Raw genomic sequence first — 12,294 nt, forward strand, 5'->3', positions numbered from 1 at the left:
GTGTGTGTGTGTGTGTGTCAGAGAGCGAGAGAGAGGAGAGAGAAAGAGCGAGAAGAGAGAGAGATATTAAGGTAACTCAGTGTTTTTAAACCAAAGAGGTTCTCCTCCAATCTTTGCTTTCGTTAGAGGTCCGCCTTGGGTGTTTCTTGGTAGATTCCACTTCATACTTGGTGATTGTGTCTACTTCCTGTATCGAAATAACAGTTGGTCAGAACTTCTGGTTATTCCACAAATATCCAGAAAGAATCTGATACTAAAAAGTAAAGACATTAGAGATCGGATTGAAAGAACCAGTGAGATTTGGGATAAATAGTACTTGTTTTATTAAATAAAATGTATCTAAGGGGAAAGACGATGTGGTCTTCTCCCTTTGGTTGTTAGGTGAGGACTGTTTGAAGCCTGGGAGGGCAGGGTCTGTAGAACTTCCTTTATCTGCTCCACACCCGTACTGTAAACAGTGGAGCTATGAGTAATGGGATGACAAGCTGTGCCTTCTAAATCCCAAGAGGTTCTGCTGAAGAGCTGTGTCTTAAAGCCCTGGGTCAACACAGGAGTTGTGTTTGTGGATGTGTGTGTGTTTTATTGTACTTTATTGTGGCACCTTATCAGATGGTGATGTTGTAATGCTGCAAGACAAAATAGTAAAATGTGTACTGGGTTGTAGCTGGTAATGTATGATATATTTAAGTTTGGAATAAATATCTGGCTATGTTTCAAGTGGATTTTGTGAAAGTTGTAATAAAACTTGGGGGTCCTCTTTAGGCTTTTCCCACTCTGGTTCACTATAAAGCACATATTTGAAAGCCCCACCTCTAAGTGCAAATGATCCTGGACAGTGTCCACGGGCGACACTGAAAGCTGCAGCACGCGTGGGGGACGCTGGGAGGGAAGCATGCACAGGTGTCCATAACGATAATTCTGTATCTGAAGAGGGGTCAATAGTGAGGGCACGTGCCAGGCCAGGGCTGAACTGCCTGCTTGGTGCTTTTCTAACTGAAAGGTGAGTCCACACTAGCCAAGATCTAGTTCCAAAGGGAACACTTTTGAGAGTGGAAGAGGACACTAGTGACTATGCTGGGACAGCAGGAGTGAGCCGGGCCTAGCCATGGTCCCTCACGCTTACTTGCTTCTGGTCCTTCCGGGTGAGCCTAGCTTCAGACCCACCGGAGGTGCTGTGTAATAGTCACTTTTTATGCTGGAGGCTTCAAAAGTCAACATAAACTACCCTAATCAACAGTGGGAGTGATGGGGGTGGGGCATGAGGTTAGGGGCCGGGAGCTTAGAGGTAGAATTACTGAACAGCTTTGCTTTGACCAAGTAACCTTAAAGAACTGGTGCTTCTTCGCTTCCCTTACCCCCTCCCATAGTATTTCCTTGTGTTGTCACTTGGGACTGAAGGCAGTGTTGCCCTTTAAACCACTGCTAAAATAGATGCCCTTAGACATTGCCGTGAGAGACAGAGTGGCATTTAGGTAGGTGTAAAAGGAGGGGGACAAATGGAGTTTCCTCTGGCAGGTCCCTGAGATCCCAGGGGAGGGCAGAAGTTAAGAGTCAGTTGTGCTTTCCATAGAGCTGCTTTTAACTAGACTTAATGCCCTGAAGAACATGCCTAAGAAAGGGTATGTGGGGGTTTTTGAAAATATTCTTTAAGGAAGTCAGACTCTTCTGCTGCATTAATCTCAAACGCACAATTTTTAGGTTAAAAATATTGCTTTCTGGCTGGGCGCGATGGCTCACACCGATAATCCCAGCACTTTGGGAGGCCGAGGCAGGCGGATCACCTGAGGTCAGGAGTTCCAGACCAACCTAGCCAACATGGTGAAACCCTGTCTCTACTAAAAATACAAATATTAGCCGGGTGTGGTGGCAGGAGCCCGTAATCCCAGCTACTTGGAGGCTGAGGCAGGAGAATAGCTTGAACCCAGGAGGCTGAGGTTGCGTTGAGCCGAAATCGTACCACTGCACTCCAGCCTGGGTGACAGAGCGAGACTTTGTCTCTAAAAAAAAAAAGCTTTCTGCCTTTTTTACCTGGTACATTGGTACATACATTCGTCAGTTTTCATTCTGTATATGTGTGTTAGTGAGAATTAACCAGTTTAATTAATTGGGCACTATTTTCTTAACTGCCATAAGTTATTATTATTTTTAGCTATTTAATCTTGTTAATGTCAGTCCCCCTTGATTTGCCTTTTTTTTTTTTTGAGACAGAGTCTCGCTCTGTTGCCCAGGCTGGAGTGCAATCTCGGCTTACTGCAACCTCTGCCTCCCGGGTTCAAGCGATTCTCCTGCCTCAGCCTCCTGAGTAGCTGGGACTGCGGGTGCACGCCACCACACCTGGCTAATTTTTGTATTTTTTCTAGAGACGAGGTTTCGCCATGTTGGCCAGGCTTGTGTTGAACTCCTGACCTCATGTGATCCACTCACCTTGGCCTCCCAAAGTGCTGGGATTACAGGCGTGAACCACTGTGCCCGGCCTTGATTTGCCTTTGAATGCTCTCTTTGGCATCTCTTTGGGATAGATTCCAAAATCTTTGGTGTGGGACCTGAGGCCCTTCACAGGCAGACACTAAGCCCCCTTCAGGGTGCCAGTTCAGCCCTGCTTTGTCCTGGGCCTTGCCCTATGGTGTGCCCATTGTTGCTGGCCTCCGTCACTTCCATACACTTTATCTTGCTTGGTATACACCATTCTCTTCTTGTTCATCTGGGGTATCCGTTGGTCCTTCAAGTTCTGGCTCACAGGCTGGCCCCTCTGAAGCCTCTTGGCATCGCCTGGAATTCTGTGAGTACTTGCTGCACTTGGCCGCTGTGGCCGGGTGTGCTGCTGCTACGGGCTTACATGCCTGTCCCCACTGGCCTTCACTTTCTGTGCAGGCCAGGGACTGGAGCTATTTAAATCCCAGCTCCAAGCACAGGCTGCGCCTATGGCAGATGCTCAGTAAACGCTGAGCTGAAGTGAATCTGTGTATTTCAGTAAGAGAAAAAAAAAAGAGCTGAGGATGTAGCCGGTGACCTGAATGTGAATTGGGCTCTATTAGTAGTGTACCTGAGGTAGATTATTTGTACTCATTGAGTCTTTATCTTACCTGTAAACTGATGAGAACAGTGTATATAGTTCATTGTCAGAAAATATGCACAGTTACAGTTGAGCTTTGTTGGAAAATTTAAAAAAGTGGAAATGAGAAAACATTTTAAGCTGTAAGATAGCATGTGTGTATAAACTAGTATTATTTGTAGGAAAATATGCCAAATAGAATAAAGTATAGGCTTCCTCAGTGGGACACTGGATTTTCAGATTGCTTCTAAAATGCTGTCCTTGGCGTGAACTTTCCACGTTATCCTTTTTTTTTTTTTTTTTTTTTGAGATGGAGTCTCACTCTGTTGCCAGGCTGGGCATGATCTTGGCTCACTGCAACTTCTGCCTCCCGGGTTCAAGCGATTCTCCTGCCTCAGCCTCCCGAGTAGCAGGGACTACAGGAACGTACCACCACACCCGGCTAATTTTTGTATTTTTAGTAGAGACAGGGTTTCACCATGTTGGCCAGGATGGCCTCTATCTCTTGACCTCGTGATCTACCTGCCTCGGCCTCCCACAGTGCTGGGATTACAGGCGGGAGCCACCGCGCCGGGCGGCTATCCCATGTTTTAATGCATGCCGTGTGATTGTGGTAGTCTCTAGTTGGACAAGTTGCTTAGGTTGTGGTGTTTGCAGGAAGACCTGAGGTGCTGTAACTATCAGTGCGTATCCCCCTAGATATTTCTCACTCCCTTCCTTATGGATTTTGTATTTTGCAGAATCAAAAATGGTTACATCTTTATTTTTAAGCAGGAGCATGTTTGGCATTGTACAGAGCACACATCATAGCAAGAAACCTGTATCACCATCTGCTGTGACAAGTTTTGAAGAGGATTCACTCTGGTTTGAATTTTATAGGCTTTCCTGTTGAGTACACCAGAGATGAATGCTCACGGTATTACACAGAGGATTAGAACTGCCCTTTCTTCTTAATGAAGGTGAATAGAAACAAGGGCTTGGATTCTGCCCCTCTGAAGAAAGCTGACCCTTATCCATTATCTGAGTCTTTCTGTAGCCTCCCAAGTTTTCTCTTCATTATGGAATATGAAAGCACAGGACTGGCTGTGGGGGATCAAGACCCAAAGTCTGATTAGACAGGAGGGATGTGGAAGGCAGCAGGTGGAATTTTCTAAGATGTCAGTATCGGTGGAGAGAAAAGGCAGGTATCGTAGGTCTTGGTAGGCACAGGTCTGGGCATTAAGAGCCTTTATCAACCTGCAGCGTGGTCAGCTGAAGGGAGGACAAAGTCAGGGACTGTAGATGCAGATAGGAGGTAGAGTTGGAGCAGGAGTGGCCCTAGGAAACAGCAGAGATTCCCGTTTTCATCCACCCCTCCCTGTGCTTCAGGAGGGTTCGCAGGAACCTGTGTGTGGCTGCAGGCTGACAGAACCTGCATGCAGTTTACTGCTGGTTAAAGCAGAGATGGTGGGCTAGACCTTCTGGAAATTTTTAATAGTATCCATCTCTCACTTTTCCCTTGGGTTTTGATAATCCTGCAAAGGCAACTTTACTGGATTTATAGTGTTCTTGTCTCTGCCTTTCTTTCTGTTTTCAGCCCAGCTGAGATTTCCTTTTTATTTTTATTTTTATTTTTTATTTTTTGAGACAGAGTCTCGCTGTCGCCCAGGCTGGAGTGCAGTGGCACTATCTCAGCTCACTGCAAGCTCCGCCTCCTGGGTTCACGCCATTCTCCTGCCTCAGCCTCCCAAGTAGCTGGGACTACAGGCGCCTGCCACCACGCCCGGCTATTTTTTGTATTTTTAGTAGAGACGGGGTTTCACCGTGTTAGCCAGGATGGTCTCGATCTCCTGACCTCGTGATCCGCCCACCTTGGCCTCCCAAAGTGCTGGGATTACAGGCGTGAACCACCGCGCCCGGCGAGATTTCCTTTTTAGAAAAGGACTCTTAAAACTGCCACCATCTTCTCCTGTTTACCTTCAGAAGAACTTTAACTTGTGGGGAATTCATATGGGTTTTGTGTTACAGCTGGAGCCATTAAGTAGTTACCTGGGACAGAGTCACTAACAGTAGTGAAATCACAGACTCTTAAAGCCATGAGGTACCTTAGAAGTTATCTAGTCTAGCCCTGGTCAGTTCTGCAAATGAAAGCCGTTGCTGTGGCTCCTGGGAAGGACTCTGAAAACTGAGCCCAAATCAGCCAGGATTTTAAGTTTCAACAGCCACTGTTGAGTTATGCTGATCTCCTGCCTTCATATATTCCAAGTTACCTTTTTGTTTTTCTCCTGACTATGTGATGTGTGGATTCTGTAGCCCTAGGTAATACACTAGGGGAAAAATGGAGACAGAAAAGTCAAATTCTGCTTTCCTGTAGATCAGCTGGTGTGTGAGGACTTGCCCTAGTACATTCACTTCTTCCTTAAGAAAATAATTTCGTGCCGGGTGCGGTGGCTCACGCCTGTAATCCCAGCACTTTGGGAGGCTGAGGCAGGCAGATCACAAGGTCAGGAGATCGAGACCTTCCTGGCTAACACGGTGAAACCCCATCTCTACTAAAAATACAAAAAATTAGTCGGGCGTGGTGGCGGGCGCCTGTAGTCCCAGCCACTCGGGTGGCTGAGGCAGGAGAATGGCATGAACCCAGGAGGCGGAGCTTGCAGTGAGCTGAGATTGCACCACTGCACTCCAGCCTGGGTGACAGAGCGAGACTCCATCTCAAAAACAAAAAAATAATAATAATAATTTAGTAACTTGTATCATGTTCTTCCTTCCTCTACGGAGGAATCATGGAAGCTCAATTTCTGACCTAAAAAAAGATGCAGTGAATTTCTTTTTTTGAGACAGTGACTGTTGTTTTTTTTTTGAGACAGAGTCTCGCTGTCGCCCAGGCTGGAGTGCAGTGGCGTGATCTCGGCTCACTGCAAGCTCTGCCTCCCGAGTTCACACCATTCTCCTGCCTCAGCCTCCAGAATAGCTGGGACTACAGGCACCCGCCACCATGCCCGGCTAACTTTTTTTTTTTTTTTTTGTATTTTTAGTAGAGATGGGGTTTCACCGTGTTAGCCAGGATGGTCTTTGATCTCCTGACCTCATGATCCGCCCGCCTCAGCCTCCCAAAGTGCTGGGATTACAGGCGTGAGACACCGCTTCCGGCCTAGTCAGTGACTATTGACGCCTTTCCTTCTGGTGTCTAAAGTCTCTTTCCCTTTGTGTTTTCTGTGAAGAATTGGGATTCTGAGTCACAGAATTCAGACGAGAGACCACATACGAAATCACAGCAGAATGGGTGTAGTTACAACAGGCACTTCATGGGCATTAAAACAGAATCCAAGGATGTTTCTTCTATAATAGAAATATTGGGCCAGTCTGAGCAAATATAAGTGGCTGGGGGCATTTCTGTATTTTCTTTGAATAAAAACTTCAACATCAAATTTTGTGTTAGTTGTGGATCCAGATATACAGATAGGCAGAAGAGGAAGAGTCCAGGCCTCCCCCACTCTCTTTCCACAGTCCTTGCTTTGAAAGGTGATTCCTGCTAGCAGTTTCAAGTGTGTCCTTCTCAGAAGCTCCCTGTGTGTTTAGCGAGCATAGGTGTTACTTGTGAGAAGGTATTCTGTGCCATCCTGTTTCACCAGATGTGTCTTAGAGATCTTTTCATGTTAGCATTTACAAATCACCTCATTCTTTTAAATTACCAAATAGTTTTTAGGTAGTTTAACATTTTTGGAATTTGGGGAGCATATCCACTCTTAAGTGGAATTTAAGAATCAAATTCATAAGTGTGATTCAAATCAAATCAAAAGGTGTGTGCTCTCTATGTTTTGCTAGTGCCAAAGGTTGTACCAGTTTACACTCTCCCAGAAGCACGGGAGACTGCCTGTGTAGCCCACTCCCTTGACAGTATTTCGTCTCATCTGGCATTCTGATTCCTGCCAGACTAATGGAAAATGGTATGTTATTCATGTTTTAATTTGCATTAAACACATAGTGACTGTGAGCATCTTTTTCTGTGTGACCATTTGTATTTCTCTTTTTGTAATCTGTCTTTTATATCCTTTGCTCATTGTATTCATCTTTGCTTTACTAATTTTTATGCTGCTTTCTTTGTGACTTAAATAAATTAACCCTAGCCAGGTGTGGCACATACTTATAGTCCCAGCTATTCTGGAGGCTGAGGTGGGAGTATCACTTGAGGCCAGGAGTTTGAGGCTGCAGTGAGCTATGATCACACCACTGCACTCCAGCCTGGGTACAGAGTGAGACCCTCTCTCTAAAAATAATAAGTTAATTAATTTAAAAAAAGATATTAACCCTTTGTCATATGTTTTGTGAATTTATTGTCCTAGTTGTTTACCTTTTGGCTTATGGGATATTATTTTTCACTCAGAAGCTTTTCATTTTCATGTCGCAAATGAACAGACTCACCAATATTATGACGATACTAATTCATGCTCTATTCTAGAATTATTCAGGTTTTATTTTACATTAACATCTTTGATTAAGCTAGAATTCATTTCAGCTTAGTTTTATCCCAAATGGCTAGCTGGCTATTTATTTGCCCAGCACCCTTGACTGAATAATCCCATTTTTCTTTACCAATTCAAAGTGCTACCTGTGTGTTTCAGTATTTCTTGAGTTTGTTTTCTGGTCTTTTTCTTCTGTTGCAGTTTCAATTACCAAAGCCTCACGTGCTTTAATCTCAGGTAGCTACACCCTCACGTTACCCTTTCTCCCTTTCATATTTTTCTGACTATTCTCATATCTCCCATGTGAAGTTTAATATCCTTTTTATTATATTTCTGTAAACATCATGTTGGTAATGTAAATAATTTTTTTTTTTTTTTTTTTGAGATGGAGTTTCGCTCTCGTTACCCAGGCTGGAGTGCAATGGCGTGGTCTTGGCTCACTGCAACCTCTGCCTCCCTGGTTCAAGTGATTCTCCTGTAATACCAGCCTCCCAAGTAGCTGGGATTACAGGCATGTGCCACCACACCTGGATAATTTTGTATTTTTAGTAGAGATGGGGTTTCACCATGTTGGTCAGGCTGGTCTTGAACTCCTGACCTCAAGTGATCCACCCACCTCGGCCCCCAAAAGTGCTGGAATTACAGGAGTGAGCCACTGCACCCGGCGTAAATAATGTTTTTAAACATCGTGGTGTATGTACGAGAACTTTGATTACTGGGGTCTTTCTACCTTTGCTCAGGTCCCCTTTGTTTTCCATGTTTCTTTTTCCTGTCTAGATGAGAGGCTGGCCCTGCTGCAGGAACCAGCCTGGCTTGGGGAGGATTTACCAGTGTTTGGGATAGAATAGAGTTTGTCCAGAGAAACCAACTATATCGTGCCACCTAGAGGTGGGCATCCATTTGTCGTGGAGGGAGGCCATAGGACACCTTCATGATATCAGGGACTCACTGCCCTCTCACGGGTCAGCACCTCTTCAGCTAGTTCTGGAGTGGGTGTGCTGCCCTGGATCTCAAAGGTGCAGAGCTTGGCCTGCCTTCTGCTCCTCCTCACTGCTCTCCTTGGCTGCCCCTGCCACAGGTCTCGTCTTTCTTCCTCCTACAGTTCTGCCCCCTGCATGGGCAGGAGATAGGGGACGGTCCAAGAGCAGCCTCATGAGAGCAGCCAAGACAGAGAAGAAGCCTGCCCTCCTAGCACACTGAGTTGGCACCAGAAGCATGCGCTGGCCAGGAGGCTTGGGTCGGCCGTGCCTGCTCCAGCCTTGCCCTGCTGGTAGGTGGAGGCAGGGGGCCAGTATCCTGGGCCTGCCCGTGACTTGGAAGGCTGGTGCCCTAGTCAGCTCCTTCTTGCACCTCTCCCAGACTTTTGCAAACCCGGACTCGGGGCAACTCTGGTAAGGGTGATGTCTGGAACAGGGAGCCAGTTTGTTTCTATTTTGAGGTGCAGGTAGAAATGACCTTCCTTTCAAGAGATCTTCAAGGACTTCTCAGAGCAGGAACAGATGCCAGTTTTTGCTTCTTTGAAGAAGATTTTATGCTCCTAGCATTTACTAAAGAACAATGAGGCATTTTTAAGTGTAAGGGGTGGAATAGAGTTTAAAGAAAAAAGTAAAAAAAAACCCAGGCCTCTGTTTTCATGGGACACAGAAGGAGGGGAGATTGAGAATGCTGACTCGCCTAAAAGCTTTATGCTTATCATGTCTGGTGCCTGGAGCCTGTGGCCCAGGTGATTAGGGGTTTGGGGACGCCTCATGGGCAGAGAGGACCTTTGAGCAGCATTGTGAATTCGTGGGTTTGGGATGCTGATGAAACTGCGAGATTTGAATGTGTTCCTTGCGCCTCATTTTCCGCTTTAGAAATAAAATGATTGATGCACATTGCCCTTGCACGCTTGTCAGAGGGTCACTTTCTGGTTGCAGCTGTCCTTGCGCCTGAGAGAGAGAACTGGAAAGAGGATGGGAAGTCAGTAGCGGGTTGGGGAATTAGTGCTGGATAAGGATGGTAGTTGAAGGTGTGAGTTGGAGTAGGGCAAAAAACCACTTATTTCTTTGCTACCGCTTCTGAACAGAAGTGCAGACCGTGGTGCAGTGAAGACTACGCAAAGCTTCCAGTCCCTTTTCTTTCTCATGGCGCCTGGCTGCCACTTCTTGCTCTTCCAGAAGAGCTTCTTTCTTTATCTCTCGCCCAACTCAACAGCAGAATAGAATCCACCTGTCTCGGTGTCAAATTCAAAGGCACCACAGTCTGCCTGGAACTTGCTCTTCCAGACTCTGTCCCTTGTGTTGCCCTTTCCACCTCTGCCTGGACTGCCCTCTCCCAGGCTCTCGCGTGGAACCGTCTTGGTCTAACCTGGGCCCTGCTCTTCTCTGACCCCCACTCCGCATAGCACCTTGCAGACAGCATTTATTTGACATTTACGGGCTGCCTGTTTCTTTTTTCTTTAAAAGGAATAGTAACACATGAGCTCTTGGAGGGCCGAAACCATGTCTTTTCAGCATTGTGTCTTCCACAGTAACTGACAGGGGGCCTCGTTTCCATGCAGTGAACTTTTTAAAAGATTGTTGAGGCCGGGCGCGGTGGCTCACGCCTGTAATCCTAGCACTTTGGGAGGCTGAGGCGGGCAGATCACAAGGTCAGGAGATCGAGACCATCCTGGCTAATGGTGAAAACCTGTCTCTACTAAAAATACAAAAAAATTAGCCAGGCGTGGTGGCGGGTGCCTGTAGTCCCAGCTGCTAGGGAGACTGAGGCAGGAGAATGGCGTGAACCTGGGAGACAGAGCTTGCAGTGAGCCGAGATTGCGCCACTGCACTCCAGCCTGGGTGACAGAGCAAGACACCGTCTCAAAAAAAAAAAAAAAAGACTGTGGAATTATGAGTCTGAGAAATTATTTTTTAAAACGTTCATGTTCTCTGTTGGTCCTGAGATTCCTATTCTGTGGCCAGTCGTTTCCTGTGATTCTCTCTGATGGCTGTGGTTTCATAAGCTTGATTGTGCGGTATATATTGTGGCATCTGTTTTGTTCAGATATGAGGAGGGCCACACTGCAGACTTCTTGGTTGCAGCTTTTCTTGTAACTTCTTTGTCCACTGACATCCTTTTCTCATGTTGTCTGTGCCTAGAATTAACTGAAAGTGCAGGTTTTTGCCACCTGCAGTCTCTGGCCTGGGTCAAGCTAAAGCCTTTGCCTAGGTTCACACACCACAGGTAAACCCCGGCTGTGATCCACTCTTTCGGCGTAGTGGAAGCTGGCCATGTTAAAGAGAGAGTCATAGTGAGCCTTGCACATGATGACTGAGTCTTCTATAGAGAGTCACGGGTCAGAACTCACCTGCTGGGCTCTTTCAGTCCCTGAAGAGAGTGTGTATGTGTATATGTGTATTTGTGTAAAAACCAGTGATGTCACCTCAAAATAAGACAGCCCTTAGGACTGTGAAAAGTGCTATGAGAATATTTACAGTACAAGATATTACTGAAAAGCAAGAGCTTAATTTCACATGAAATCCCTAGGAAACATGGTGGTAGATAACCAGCGTGGATAGTCCAGGCTGTCTTCTCTGAGTTTGTTTGTATCATGTAATTTATCACCTGGTTATTTACCAAGTGATAAAGAAGGTCATCAGGTGATGGTTAATATGTGTAAACTGAGCAGGGAGCATGGCTGGAGGAATCTGACTTCTCCCTGTAGGAGGTAAGACTCGACGGATGGCGAGGATGAGCTTCTGAACAAGAAGAAAGAAGCAAAGAGATGTAACTGAGTACTCTGGTGGATCCAGGGAAAGTGGAATCTTCCTTGGACTGGGAGGAGAGGTGGGATGGCTTACTAGACAGTGAGAAGGAGGAAGACAGGGGCCCAGGGACGTGTTGCACTGGGACTCTCAATATACATTTTGTAGAATGTAGAATTTTAGAATTTGTTTTTCATGGACTTAGTATGATTCTTTTAAATGAGTACTACTCTCTTGACACTAAAAGAAAATTGTTCACACTATGGCTGTTCCTTGAAAGACAAGATGCAGCGCAGAGCCAGGGTATTTGGGTCAGGCCTGGTGGCACTGCCTGGTGATGAGGACGTCTGTTTGCATTCCCCAGCCAGCCCAACCCCCATGGCGTGGCAGTGGAGGCAGGGCTTGCAGTGGGGCGGGTGCCTTCCATGACTGATTTCCTAATGGCAGGAGACTGGAAAGGAGGGAGGGTATGGGAGGGTTTTTAGGATTCCCACCCCCTCTTCCATTGTTTATCTAGAGCAATGGTTCTTAACCAGGGCAGTTTTGCCCCGCAGGGGACATTCAGCAATGCCTGGAGACATTTTTGGTTGTCAAACCTGGTTGTGGGGAATTGGGATGGGGGTGCTGCTGGCACCTAGTGGGTAGAGGCCAGGGACGCAGCTAAGCACCCTGCAATGCACAGGGAAGCCCCCACCACAACGAGTGACCTGCTCCCTGTGCCAGTAATGCCCAGACTGAAGAACCCTGCTCTAGCACAGTAATTTCCCTTTTACTTTCTCTCCTTGGTTATTTTAGAATTGTTTAAAAAATATCTCCTCCCTTCTTAGTCAAAAGCTGTGTGTGGTCTGCAGTAACCGTGTATTCTGTATGACTTAGGGGCCTGGGTCTCTGGAGTTCATGCTTTTGGGACTGGGGTCCCAAATCTGCGTGTTTAACAGGTGCCCTTGGTGATTCTCATGCCCTCTGAGGTTTGAGAGCTGCTATCCTCAGGCTGTAGCCATATTTGTCACCAGCCATCTTGTATTATCATCCCCAAGGTTCACTTGCCTGACATTCCAACCTGATAATAGGC

The 12,294-nt window shown here is 46.4% G+C and overlaps 1 protein-coding gene across 2 annotated transcripts in view; it reads left to right on the plus strand.

Annotated features, from left to right (window-relative positions):
• Positions 1-12,294, plus strand: part of CYTH1 (cytohesin 1) — a 106,832-nt gene that overhangs the window by 45,643 nt on the left and 48,895 nt on the right. The gene's annotated exons all lie outside the window — the stretch shown is intronic.

Source organism: Gorilla gorilla, chromosome 4, assembly GCF_029281585.2.
Source record: "Gorilla gorilla gorilla isolate KB3781 chromosome 4, NHGRI_mGorGor1-v2.1_pri, whole genome shotgun sequence".
Classification (NCBI taxonomy): Eukaryota; Metazoa; Chordata; class Mammalia; order Primates; family Hominidae; genus Gorilla; species Gorilla gorilla.